Source organism: Somniosus microcephalus, chromosome 4, assembly GCF_052327205.1.
Source record: "Somniosus microcephalus isolate GS21.2 chromosome 4, FLI_Smic_1.0, whole genome shotgun sequence".
Classification (NCBI taxonomy): Eukaryota; Metazoa; Chordata; class Chondrichthyes; order Squaliformes; family Somniosidae; genus Somniosus; species Somniosus microcephalus.
Window position 1 is genome coordinate 169,198,044 of NC_140990.1, and position 12,234 is coordinate 169,210,277.

At 47.3% G+C, this 12,234-nt stretch overlaps 1 protein-coding gene across 2 annotated transcripts in view; it reads right to left on the reverse strand.

Moving 5' to 3' along the window:
• Positions 1–8,852, reverse strand: part of col6a2 (collagen, type VI, alpha 2) — a 135,156-nt gene extending 126,304 nt beyond the window's left edge. Inside the window, exon 1 of one of the 2 annotated variants that reach the window (XM_085985443.1) lies at positions 8,597–8,846. The gene's annotated coding sequence lies outside the window, so the exon portion shown is untranslated. Of the gene's footprint in view, positions 1–8,596 lie in introns of both variants that reach the window. The other variant, XM_085985444.1, reaches the window with a different exon arrangement.
• Positions 8,853–12,234: the final 3,382 nt, after the last annotated feature.

Consider the following 12,234-nt stretch of genomic DNA (forward strand, 5'->3'; position numbering starts at 1 on the left):
CATCTCTGCAAGGACAGAGATCACATATGAACAGGAGGAGGCCATTCAGCCCCTCGAGTCTGTTCCGCAATTTAATTAGACCACGGCTGATCTGTATCCTAACTCCATTTACCCGCCTTGGTTCCATATCCCTTAATACTCTTACTTAACAAAAATCTTTCAATCTCAGTTGTGAAATTTCCAATTGACCCCCAGCCTCAACAGCTTTTTGGGGGAGAGAGTTCCAGATTTCCACGACCCTTTGTGTGAAGAAGTGCTTCCTGACATCACCCCTGAACAGCCTAGCTCCAATTTTAAGGTTCTGCCCCCTTGTTCTGGGCTCTCCCACCACAGGAAATAGTTTCTCTCTATTTACCCGATCAACTCCTTTAATCATCTTAAACACCTCGATTAGATCACCCCTTAAACTTCTATATTCAAGGGAATACAAGCCTAGTCTATGTAACCTGTCCTCATTATTTAACTCATTTAGCTCCAGTACCATTCTGGTGAATCTGTGCTGCAGCCCCTCCAAGGCCAATATATCCTTCCTGAGGTCCAGTGCCCAGAACAGAACACTACTCCAGGTGGGGTCTAACCAGAGCTCTGGACAGCTGGAGCTTAACTTCCACCCCTTTGTATTGCTGGACAGCCCTGCAGAATCAGATGGTTCTGACAGATGTTTGTCCCCACCTCTCTATCTACCCCATCAAATCTTTTAATCATCTTAAACACCTCGATTAGGTCACCCCTGAATCTTCTATACCTGAGGGAAGACAAGCCTAGTCTATACAACCTGTCCTCAAAATGTAACCCTTTAAGCCCCGATTCAGAAGAGTCTGACTGCCTAGGCTTTATTGAGTCAATGGCAATACAGGGAGCATTACTCCTGGGAATCCTCCTGGATTCTCATGAATGTGTACAAGGGGCCATGTATCTGAGTAACATAGATTGCACCAATGTCCAAAAAGGCTCCCTGCTAGCCAAACTGTGTTTGGTTCCACTTCTACCTGGAGACAGAAGGGCAGATGTTCCCTTCACACCCAATTGGGGGGGGGTGGTGCGGGAAGAAATTGGGAGCAAAGGTGCAAGCTAGAAATTGGAAGGGTGTCTGATAAACGGGTACCCATCATGGGCACGTCAGCTGTGGCTCACTGGTAACACTCTCGCCCTGAGTCAGAAGGTTGTGGTTCAAGTCCCCACTCCAGAGACTTGAGCCTAAAATTTAGGCCGACACTCCAATGCAGTGCTGAGGGAGTGCTGCACTGTCAGAGGTGCCGTCTTTCGGGTGAGACATCAAGCCAAGGCTGCCCTCTCATGTGAACGTAAAAGATCCCATGGCACTATTTCGAAAATGAGCAGGGGAGTTCTCCCTGGTGTCCAGGGCCAATATTTACCCCTCAACCATCATCATCACCAAACAGATTATCTGGTCATCAACACATTGCTGTTTGTGGGAGCTTGCTGTGCACAAATTGGCTGCTGCATTTCCTACATTACAACAGTGACTACACTTCAAAAAGTACTTCATTGGCTGTAAAGCACTTTGGGACATTCTGAGATCATGAAAGGTGCTACATAAATGCAAGGTCTTTCTTTCATGCCAGCAGGGCTAACCAGGTGAGGTTAGAAGGGGTCAACCTGACCGCAGATTCCAGTGGAGTTCCGACAGAACCAGGCCCCACTCACTCACTCAGCGCCCAGAGGACTGTGGGTACTGTAAAGTCTGTGGGTTGTATAGCGAAATAATACACAGACTACAAGAGTACTTTAACAGGATACTATTCGAAGGTCAGGGCGAATCTGCCCAATAAATCCTTACACAGCACTTATATACCGGTGTGGTCACCACCGGTATTACAGTATACAGAAGCCAAATAAAGTAGTGCAATCCTAAAATAGTTCTCTTAAAGGTGGACGGTTACATACAATAGTTCTCTTAAAGGTAGACGGTTACATACACTACAATCCTCCTTTTTTAGCTTACAACATACTTATTCCCCATTAACATAACATATATTCAACTTCATGTAAAACAGTTCACAGATATAGTCTCTGCGGAAAACAGTTCACAGATTCAGTCTCTGGTCTTGACTCAGTCCGGACACGCCTCCGTGATGTAGTCGGTTCACATTGCTAGAGTGACTCATCCAATCGTCCTTCCCTAGACTTAACAGCTTTAACTTCCGTCACTTCCGAACCAGCATCGCTGACTTTTAAAAACAGCTGGATTGCCTTGGGAATTTTTCCTCCTTCCCAACTGATTTGGCTCCGTTCGGAGGGACCACGTGCGTGAACTGTTAGAGGTGATACTGGTTCAGATGGTTATCATCTTCTGCTTCGTCTTTTCCTTTTCTGCTTCTTGGAGACTCTCTGGGCTCCCTTGTCAGCTGCCAGCTGTAGCGCCACCATCTCCCTATGTTCCTTAGACTTTAAGTGATTCATCCTGATTTCTGCACTTTGGGAGTTTTCAGCACAAGCTGGGCAGACCAGGTCCTCGTAATATTCAGTGTCACTCAACAGGTCCTGGTAATATTCGGTGTCGTCCTGAGGTAGGCCAGCGAGAGGGTCTTCTATTTCCTCCTTACCCAGCTGGACGTTAGCCGGCTTTTGTTCCACATCCCGACATCTGTCCTGAAGAGACTTCATCATGCGTTCAGATTCATCCCGCTTTTTCTGGGCTTCCTGCAAGTCTTTTACTAATGACCTCATTTGTGATTTCAATACTTCAACTTCATTCGGAGATTGATTGATCGGCCTATTCAATCCCTCTACTGAAGTAGCTGTTTCAGCATTCTGTTGTTCTACCTTGACGTGCGTCAGCGTACTTTCGGCATCCAAAGGCTGTTCTGCTGCAGTCTTCTCAGTCTGTGTTGCCACCTCAGCTCTTCCAATAACTTTTGAGAGCTCCGAACTCCTTCCCTTTGACGATTGAGGCTCGTGTTTATGTTTTTTCCATTGTAGAGTCTTATCCCTCAGCATATGAAGGAGTTGGCTGACTGTTGACTCTTCTGCCATCATCCCTTTCCCATTAGCTGCAGGGCTGTTTATAACCTTGTCCTGGGGCTCCTTTGCTGTTTCTACTTCGCCATCATCCGCAGCCCCCACCATTCGAATTTCCACAAATGAATCGTCCGGTGATGCTGCACCCAACTTCAGTAGGAGCTCGGAAGTCATGTCGACCAAATCAGCCTTTTCTGCCTGCAACCTGCTAACAATCGTCTTCAGTTGCTGCACATCTTGTTCCACCAGATTAGAGCACGCACCTTCAGAAGCCGAATCAGCTTTGATTCGTTTGGCCCCCTCGCGCAGACGGTTTGTGTGTTCCTGCTCCCTTTTCTCCCTCAGCTGCTTCTGTTGTCTTTCCAGATTCTCCCATTCGGTGTCATAGAACTTTTTCATGGCTTTCATCTCTTGCTCGAGATGGCAACTCAATTGTTCTAATTGCTGTCGTAATCTGACATAAAGTTGAGTTCGAGCTCGGTGTTCCTCAGTAATGTATATGTCTGTAAACTGAACAGACCCAGAATTCTCTGTCAAACTATGTTGTTGTTGTTCAGTGGAATTCTGTTCTGAACTTTTGTTCTCCTCTGGAGCATAAGCCTTTATGCACGCCTTCGTTTTTCCAACCTTAGTCAGCAAGTCCATTTTAGACTTGTCTTTCATACTTGGGCTGGTCTTATCGTCATCCGTTTCAGATTCTGAGCTGATTGTCTGCCCCGAGTCCTCACTCGTTATTGCCTTTAGGTAGTGCCATTCCATGTCTATTTTCTTGATCCACTCCCGTCCTAGAAGTGGTGGTCCTCCCTCAGGTAGTACATATAAGTCCATTCCTGGGTGTTCTTTGCCCCTGTCTCTCACCTTGACTCTTATCTTTCCCATGGGGTATACTTTATGCCCCGTGTATGTCTGCAATACGAACTTGGTATCTCTCAAGGGTATATGTGAGAATAGCCGGTTGTAATCCCTTCGATTTATGACTGATAGGGCTGATCCAGTGTCCAATTCCATTTTCACTTGGACTCCGGCTATTTTTAGCATGACCCAGATGGTTTGTAGGTCAGCTTCCTTACTCACATTGTGAATTCTCAGACTACCCAGTTCCTGGCCGTTTGGGTCTGAATCTGAATTATGTTCATCTGAACTCTTCTCAGCCCCCTTGTGTACTTTGTTGTACTTTTCCTGTGATGGTTTTTTTTGGTTGTTGGTCTTCTTCCCTGACCGGCATACTTTAGCGATGTGACCCAGTTTGCCACATTTTCTACATTCCTGGTTTTTAAATCAGCATTGGTTCTGGTCGTGTGTTGTCTTCCCACAACGATAACATTTCGTTGTACCCGAAGTAATTTGATCCACACTGAGTACCGCTGCCTTTAGCTGCATTTCCGCAGTTCCTTTCGCGGCGGCTTCGTGCGATGCTGCAATAAGGACAGCCCTATCAAGTGTGAGGTCGTTCTCTTCGAGCAGTCGCTTTTGCGTTCCTTCCTTCGACAACCCGCACACGAACTTGTCTCGCAATGCCTCTGTCAGATTTCCTCCAAACTGGCAGTATTTTGCTAGTCTACGCATTTCGACCAAGTATTCCGCGTTGCTTTCCTCTTTCCGTTGCGTTCTCGCATAAAATTTGAATCGTTCCGCCAACATCAGCGGTGTGGGGTTCAAGTGATCCTTCAGAACAGCAACAATATTATCGAAAGTTTGATCCGCCGGTTTAGCTGGTGCTAGAAGATGCTTCAATAGCCCGTATGTCTTCGCCCCCATCGAGTTTAGCAAGGTTATAGCTTTATCATCATCTTCTATTTTATTGGCCTCACAATATGTCTCAATGCGTTCTACATACGTGGCCCAATCTTCTACCTCGGAATCGAAATCGTTGATGTTGCCACGTTTAGGCATCTTCACACTCCCTGATAAACAACAACGAAATATTTCTTTAACTATTTTTTTCAAGATGGCGGTTTCCCGCGCTTATCTTCTTTCCCCGCCCCTTTTCAAAATGGCGGTTCCCGCTTCTGTCTTCTTCTCCGCCTACTGGTGGCTTCCCGCGGTTTCCCGCGCTTATCTTCTTTCCCCGCCCACTTTCAAAATGGCGGTTCCCGCTTCTGTCTTCTTCTCCGCTTACTGGCGGCTTCCCGCGTTTCTTCCCCTGGCGGGAGGGGTAAGCTTTTCCCTCGGGCGACGGCCGCTGGCTTTCGGGGTTCGCAGCCTGCGCGTCGGCTTCAGCGCGTTCCTTGTTCCCTTCTCTCGGCAGGGCAACCGGCGCTGGGTACACCCCGTTGACGGCGAACAGTTTCAGCCACTGGGCTGGATCTCGCTCAGTCTTCCTCGCTCGGGCTCTGTCTCTCCCGCTCTCTCGGGCTCCCAATCGCGCCTGGGTACACCCCGTTGATGGTGAACAGTTTCAGCCGCTGGGCTGGATCTCGCTCAGTCTTCCTCGCTCGGGCTCTCTCTCCCGCTCTCTCGGGCTCCCAATCACGCCTCCCAGCCCTCTCGCAGCCCGGTGCTTCCCTCCCCGGCTGCGGCTAAGTTCTCCCTGATTTATTTATTTTTATATCTTCCCGCGCCTTACGATCCCGGTCGCAGCGCTTCGTGGCCTCGGTCGTTGCCCAGCCCTTTTTTTTTATTTGTACTCGCCTCCCAGCCTCTCGCAGTCCGGTGCTTTCCTCCCCGGCTGCAGCTGAGTTCTCCGCGGATTATTTGTTTTTATATCTTCCCGCGCCTTACGGTCCCGGTCGCAGCGCTTCGTGGCCTCGGTTGCTGCCCAGCCTTTTTCACCGGTCGCGGTCTAGCTGTCTCACGACGTCGTTGCGTCTCCCAGCCCGCTTGTACCGCGGCTTCTGTGCTCCACACTGCCCCCGTCTCAGCGCCTCTGGGCCCGACTTCTGTCCGGCTCCTTTCCCCCCCGACCGTGGTCGAGTTCACCGCCCTTCTCCTTCGTTGATTTTATTTATTTTCCCTTTACTCACAGTCACCGTGGCCGACTTGCTTCTCGTGCTGCTCGGCTCAAGCACCACCGTGGCAGAAGGGACAATCCGTGCCTGTTGCTGATGGAAGGCTTCGTGTCTGAAGTCTTCCTTCTTTCTTGCTGTGCAGACTCGAGTTTTCTCTCAGCAGAACGACGAGGGCGGTTGCCTCTTCTTGACGCTTCGTTAACTGCTTCGGAAGTATTGCTGCACGCAGGGTAAGATCGAACTCATCGCCACTGTAAAGTCTGCGGGTTGTATAGCGAAATAATACACAGACTACAAGAGTACTTTAACAGGACTTTACTATTCGAAGGTCAGGGCGAATCTGCCCAATAAATCCTTACACAGCACTTATATACCGGTGTGGTCACCACCGGTATTACAGTATACAGAAGCCAAATAAAGTAGTGCAATCCTAAAATAGTTCTCTTAAAGGTGGACGGTTACATACAATAGTTCTCTTAAAGGTAGACGGTTACATACACTACAGGTACAAAAAAGGCCAATTAACTACTAATGACCATGTTGCCCATTGGCACTTGTTTGAGTTTGTTGCAACCCCCAGGCATTGCCCACTGTTCTTACAGCAAGTGGAAGGCAAATGGTATGCTAGCCTTAATTGCAAGGAGCTTGCAGTATAAGAGTAAGGAGGACTTGCTGCAATTATATAGGGATTTGGTGAGACCACACCTGGAGCACTGTGTACAGTTTTGGTCTCCTTACCTAAGGAAGGATATACTTGCCTTAGAGGGAGTGCAACGAAGGGATGAGAGGGCTGTCCTATGAGGAGAGATTGAGTGCAATGGGTCTATATTCTCTCGAGTTTAGAAGAATGGGAGGTAATCTCATTGAAACATACAAAATTCTTACAGGGCTTGACAGGGTAGATGCTGAGAAGTTGTTTCTCCTGGCTGGGGAGTCTAGAATTAGGGGTTATAGTCTCAGGAGAAGGGGTTGGCCATTTAAGGCTGTGATGAGGAGAAATGTATTCACTCAGAGGGTGGTGAATCTTTGGAATTCTCTGCCCCAGAGGGCTGTGGAGACTCAGTCGTTGAGTATATTCAAGACAGAGGTCGATAGATTTTTGGATATTAAGGGAATCAAGGGATATGGGGATAGTGTGGGAAAATGGAGATGAGGTAGAGGATCAGCCATGATCTTATTGAATGGTGGAGCAGGCTCGAGGGGCCATATGGCCTACTCCTGCTCCTATTTCCTGTGTTCTTACCCACAAGGAAGACTGGGTGCTACGGTTCTGAGTCAACTGAACGCAGAACGCACTGCTTCCCAGGGAGTCACTGACTCCACCTTGTCTTCTAAATGTGCCCCAGTCTGCTTTTGTGGGTGGACCACTGGACAACAGCAGCAGCTTGGTGGGGGGGCGGGGGGGGGGGGAGGCGTAGGCGTGCTGGGCCAAGGTCAGAGGCAAGAGACTCAGTCACACTGGCACAGTGTCTCCTAGCAACCTAGGCCCAAAACTGACAGGGAAGGAGCCCTGGTACCCACAACTCTCCCATCTGGCAACCACCAACCGACTGAGTTAAAATGGGAAACTGACATTTATCAAGAGAGCTTCAGTGACATTCGTAATAACACAATGCTGCAAAAATTGTATCACAGAGATTTATAATAATCAATAGAAAATGTCAATAATCAATAGAATATTAAACTAACAGCACTTGTACTTTGGTCCTCACAGTTTATAGTGAGTTAATAAAGTACACTTAGAGCGGCAGTGCACAGTGGAAACACCAGGGGGCGGAGATCGCCAGGAAATGTCCCTTCAGCAGCACAACTTATTTTAATATAAACCTAAAACTAAAAAGAGTGGTTCGTTGGAATCACGCATCACGAGTCTGCCCCTTCACTGTGGTATTAATTAACCCCATTCAGACACAGTTGTTTTTTTAAAAAGCACTTTAACAAGCAAAATGTAAATGGTCCCGAAGCTAAGGCAATAACCGTTTGTCATATTAATTCCAGAGAGGCTTCACATTGTGAAAGATTGTTTATTTACTTTTCTAGTATTGTATTTAAGAATTGAAAGAACAAATTAAAGGCATTGGCAAAACCCTAAGTGCGCTTTAGGGGTATAAAATTGGCACTTTTGTGTGACTTACCTCAACAGGGCATATGCAGTTTACATTCAACCCAAAGGAATTGGAGCGTTTTGTGCAATTAATAATCATGCCAATTATTAAAGGACAGAGTTACGGTGCCGCTTTGAGGGAGGGGCATTGTAACTGGCATCTTCCGATGGCCCTTAAAGGGTTAACGGGACTGATAAAGGCAAATAAGTAATCGGCAAAAAAAATGCAAATCCAAAAAAATAAAATTACAGTATTTAACAGGACAAAAATCCGGCAAACTGTCAACATTTCGAGTTTAAAAAATTGGGGAAAACCAGCGTTGGCCCCAGCGATTGGTATGGAGAAATGAGTTCAAATGATGGTCGAAGTGATCAATTGGAGAGAAAGAATTATCCTGATGTATTTAACAGCTCCAACCTCATTTCGCCACCTTATAAATCTTCCTCACTACTTCTGTAAAAATACCCACAAACGGTTACAGGTTTTGAAAACTTACTTAAAAAAAACTTTTTGTAACTTTTAAGTTTCGGAACTTCACACACACAGAACAAGTTTTATTACCTGCCAACGGCCTGTACCTCCCTCTCTCAAAAGGCGATGAGACCTTCAAAAAGCAAATGTTCGTTTAGAAGTTCGTCCTTGGCTTTTTTTACATAGTCCACCAACAGCTAGAAAGAGAAATGGGAAGAGGACAATTTTTGGGGGGATTTTTTGCAAGCGAGGAGGAATGCATCCAGCTTAGAGTTGGGCGTCTCTAGACTGGGAGGACCTTAGAAAATAAAACTCAGCCCAACTCACTTGCAAAGAGGAACTCTCTACGTTCCCAAACTGCCTTCCAAGTTCCATCACTGATCCTCCTCTCGAACCCCCCTCTTTAGGGTCCCAATCTCTTCTTGGCGCTCCCGTTTCCGCTCACCAGGCGGTGCTGTTTCTCCAGGCATTCGCCCACTGTCAACTCCGACTCCCCCACCCCACTCTATAATGGGCTTCAACAACCTCCTGAACATTGTCTTTCAGGGTTTTTTTTCAAATGGATACGATGAGATATGTTGTTAGCGAATGCCTTCTGCAATTTCTCCGACTCGTGTAGTGTCAGTGTTCAGTTCCTTACAGTGGGGTATGCAAAACAGCAAAAGACCCAAATCTGTTTGGCCAGCTTGATTAGACAGTCACTTTTATTGAAATTTCTGATTTTTTTTAAAATTAAGTACTAACTAAAGTGTCACCTGTAAATGGTCCTGGAATATCCTGGCCTACTATCATAGAGAATCCTAAAGCACAGAAGGAGGCCATTTGGCCCATCGTGTCTGTGCCGGCTCTTTGAAAGAGCTATCCAATTAATCCCACTCTCCTGTTCTTTCCCCATGTTTCCTGAACATGTTTCCTTTTCGAGTGTTTATCCAATTCCCTTTGGAAAGTTATTATTGAATCAGCTTCCACCGCCCTTTCAGGCAGCACATTCCAGATCACAACAACCCGCTGAGTAAATAAATTCTCTCTTCATCTCCCACTAGTTCTTTTGCTAATTACCTTCAATCCGTGACCTCTGGATACTGACCCTCCTGCCAGTGGAAACAGTTTCTCCCCATTTACTCTATCAAAACCCCTCATCATTTTAAGCACCTCTATCAGCAGATTAGCATTCTGTAAAGTACAGCTGATTCCTTCCTTCTGATAGCCCCAAGTCAAATTCCATTTTTATTACAAAAGCAAAATACTGCAGATGCTGGAAATCAGAAATAAAAACAGAAAATGCTGGGAGTGCTCAGCAGGTCAGGCAGCATCTGTGGAGAGAGAAACAGAGTTAATGTTTCAGGTCGATGATCCTTCGTCAGAAAGTCCATTTTTATTACGTTGGATTCTGAGATATTTCTTGGTGTCTTGTGAACACCATGATTCCTTCCTTTGTGGGTGCAAACTATGGATCAGTAGAATTGGCAGAATATTTGCCGAAAACAAAATGTACTGATTTGAGGAATTCACCTTCCCAGCATCTCACTGAGGTCCCAGGCACTGCCCCTGAGCTTTAATGAGTGGATACACCAATAAGTCATGCTCTTAAAACAGTAGCAAGGCCTGATCAAGACATTAGACCTATCAGTAAAGTTGATGACCCTCTAGGATTGTCCTGGAGTCTCTAGGAATTCAAGATGAATCTCCTGCACACTACTGCGAGTGATCCAGGGTGATCGGGGTGTTAAAACATCGTGTGTTGTTTTTCATTTTTGTGTATTAGTTATAAAAATATTGGCGATGGGGGGTGGTGGGGGGGGGGGAAGGCTGTTTGACTGACAGTCAAGAATCATCTAATCGGGTAACGAAGAGTCTGTGCGCTTTCCCAATCGGTGTGGGAAAGTGGTGAGCTGTAAGGATGGACATGTCGGGCGACCAATGGTGGGACTAGAGGCGGGGCAACCGGAGGCGGGAGGTCATGTAATGAAACCTCCCAGAATACATCCAACCAGAGTTGGCGACCCAACTCAGTCACTCACAACGTAGATATCTATTTAAAAAGCTTCTGTAGCGGTTCGTGTAGATCGCCACTAAATAAGAGAGTTTGACTTCGACGAACTATTAACAAGTTGTTTATTTACAGGAACAGACTAATTACATCAGGTAAGATAGCAGGTAAGATGGCTGACTGTAGGAGCACCGTGGTATAGGTCTTGTCCCAGCGGGGACTCCACGAGGACTAACTAGAAGTTTCCCAGCTCAACTGCCAGCAGGTTCCGAGCTCAACTGCCAGCAGGTTCCGAGCTCAACTGCCAGCAGGTTCCGAGCTCAACTGTTGGAAGGTTCCGAGCTCTGATGTCATGAATCAGAGTACAGGAGAGAAGCCTGAGTATAGTAACAGACACATACAGTAAGGTAAGTTAAAGGGAATTATGTATCTCAGTGTAAGGGACAACCGGTGGTACCGCCACACTGCCACCTTGGCAGCCAAATATCTCTTAAATTAATCCAGGGTTTCTGAGTCCATGACGCTGACTAAATCTCCATTCACTGTGCTGATCACTCCCTGTGTATGAAGAACCTCCTGACACCAAGTCAAAATTTCCCTCAGGTTTCCTGGTAATCTATGCTGTAGATCAAACCTGATCATGAGATTTCACTGACACCTGAACATCAGTTTGGCAGCAAGTTTAAGGCAGATGTTCCAGATATAAATACAGAACCAGAATGATATTATAAAATGGGAAGGATGCCTGATGCATCGGTTCAACTAGAATCCGTGCCCCTATTCCGATTCCTGTCAGACCATCAATGTGAGCCTCCAGGACCATGCTTGCAGTCAGCCTTGGCTCAGCTGGCAGCACTCTCACCTCTGAATCAGAATGACCGTGTGTTCAAGCGCCACTCCAGGACTGAGTACATCATCTAGGCTGACACTTTGGTGCTGTATTGAGGGAGTGCTGCACTGTCGGAGGTGCTGTATTGAGGGAGTGCTGCACTGTCGGAGGTGCTGTATTGAGGGAGTGCTGCACTGTCGGAGGTGCTGTATTGAGGGAGTGCTGCACTGTCGGAGGTGCTGTATTGAGGGAGTGCTGCATTGTCGGAGGTGCTTTATTGAGGGAGTGCTGCACTGTTGGAGGTGCTGTATTGAGGGAGTGCTGCATTGTCGGAAGTGCTGTATTGAGGGAGTGCTGCACTGTCAGAGGTGTTGTATTGAGGGAGTGCTGCACTGTCGGAGGTGCTGTATTGAGGGAGTGCTGCACTGTCGCAGGTGCTGTATTGAGGGAGTGCTGCACTGTCGGAGGTGCTGTATTGAGGGAGTGCTGCTCTGTCGGAGGTGCTGTATTGAGGGAGTGCTGCACTGTCGGAGGTGCTGTATTGAGGGAGTGCTGCACTGTCGGGGGTGCTGTATTGAGGGAGTGCTGCACTGTCGGAGGTGCTGTATTGAGGGAGTGCTGCATTGTCGGAGGTGCTGTATTGAGGGAGTGCTGCACTGTCGGCGGTGCTGTATTGAGGGAGTGCTGCACTGTCGGAGGTGCTGTATTGAGGATGTGCTGCACTGTCGGAGGTGCTGTATTGAGGGAGTGCTGCACTGTCGGAGGTGCTGTATTGAGGGAGTGCTGCACTGTCGGAGGTGCTGTATTGAGGGAGTGCTGCACTGTCGGAGGTGCTGTATTGAGGGAGTGCTGCACTGTTGGAGTTGCTGTATTGAGAGAGTGCTGCACTGTCGGAGGTGCTGTATTGAG